The sequence below is a fragment of the Limanda limanda genome, chromosome 10, assembly GCF_963576545.1.
Source record: "Limanda limanda chromosome 10, fLimLim1.1, whole genome shotgun sequence".
Classification (NCBI taxonomy): Eukaryota; Metazoa; Chordata; class Actinopteri; order Pleuronectiformes; family Pleuronectidae; genus Limanda; species Limanda limanda.
Genome location: NC_083645.1, coordinates 22,650,489 through 22,652,282, shown reverse-complemented (window position 1 = coordinate 22,652,282; position 1,794 = coordinate 22,650,489). Strand labels below are relative to the sequence as shown.

Sequence of the window (1,794 nt, the reverse complement as noted above, 5' to 3'; positions counted from 1 at the left end):
TTTGTTGTGCAGCCCTGTTGCAGTTTGGGTTATCACAGTGAGCCGTGGATTGCTGTTGTTATTCCGGTTGATGTTGTTGATTTCATCATGATCCAGGGATGATTAATATCTGCGTCAGCTCCAGCAGCAAGTGACGAACAAAACAACAACAGGTAAGCAGAGGGAGGTGTGAACTCAGACTCTCGCCTTTTCTTCTCTCTCTCGTGACGACGTGGTATTCGGGAAGCTGCTGGGCATCTCTCTGTCGCCGTGGAGACACGGAGCTACTGTGAAAGCTTCATGTTTCCATTGAGATTCTTTATGAGCAGATTAGACCGGTACAAGGGGCACAACCTGACACTTCACTATCACCTGGATAATGTTGTATCTCACAAACTTAGCCGGTTGCCAACATCCGATGTAGGGTGTTTCAGGGACAGTTACAAAGTTATACCTCGAACATTGACCTTTTGTCGAGTCACACAGACACACAGAAAACAATAACACTTTATGATAAGGTCACAAATGACTGTGGAATTATAAATCTAATTAAAACTGTCTGGATGTGATAACAGAGAGCTCTTGCCAAGATCAACCATCTTTGTCATAAAGTTTCAACTGCCTATTTAAAAGGAGCAGAATGAAATTTAATCTGGATATTTTATAACCCCCATGCTTTTTTCTTTTTTTTTTCTGCTGCAGGAATATGCTGATCACCAGAATTTATAGTGAACGAGATACTTCTGCTGTGTTGACAGCTCAGGAAATGCATCTGGTAATAGAAAGTGAGGAGGAAAAATGAGGACTAAGAGCAAATGAGCCCAACACTGTCGAAAGGAAAAAGTTCACATTAAAGGAGGTGAGAAAGTAAAATGGATTGTGATCGAATGGTACAACTGAGGTTAAACCCAAACAAGGTAGGTTAACCAGGGTGGTTAACAGGAATTCCTTATCACAGCTCAGAGACTGTATATAAACATGGAGGAGGCTTCTTCACTTCTTCCTGCTGTCCAGAAATGAAGCCATACTATTTCGGATTTGCACAGAGTAGCATGCTCCAGTGGCGCAATCGGTTAGCGCGTGGTACTTATAGACAGTGATCTGCGCAGTAATGCCGAGGTTGTGAGTTCAATCCTCACCTGGAGCATAAGGCTTACTTTATGCCTCTAACAAATAACACATTAGATATAAAGTTGCATGATTGTCCACGGTGGTTTGATTCCCGTCTTCCTCCATTCTGTCTATCGAGATATTGGCATATGTGTTTGATAGAGAATACTGCAACATGCCACCAGGGGGCAATCAGGAAAATGAATTGAGCAAGATGTAATAATAATACACATCAGATTTAATGAAACAAGCGAAGGATGAATAGAAATGCAATGATAGCGAGACATATGTTAAACCTGTGAAGTGTAACAATGATATTAATTTACATACAAAATTGGACCCAGACAATTTCACTCCTCTCGAAGCAACATTAACAATTATAATTATAATCTTGTATTTTCCACCACTCACTCATTACAATAACAATAATGCATCTGTGTAATTTATTTAATCTTTCATGAAAAAAATCCAAGGGAGTGACAGAAGAATCTTCTTAAGCTGCTTTCAGAAAAGCACTGAACTACAGAGATCCTCCGAGTGGGAAATGTCCGAGTGAGACCATCCTGACTTTCTCTGGACTCTCCCCTAAAAAAAAAGTCTGGAGTAGCTGATGTGAGCAGGAGATCCTCCGCAGGATTCACAAAGGCACGGTGATGATGTTTCCAACACGTGACGGACGAAAAAATGAAAAAGAAAATGAAAAAG

At 40.8% G+C, this 1,794-nt stretch overlaps 1 non-coding gene across 1 annotated transcript; it reads left to right on the top strand.

The window, feature by feature from the left end:
• The first annotated feature begins 1,033 nt into the window (after positions 1-1,033).
• On the top strand, positions 1,034-1,126 carry trnai-uau (transfer RNA isoleucine (anticodon UAU)). Its single transcript is given in 2 exon segments — positions 1,034-1,071; positions 1,091-1,126. It is a non-coding gene; the product is annotated as a tRNA-Ile (tRNA).
• Positions 1,127-1,794: the final 668 nt, after the last annotated feature.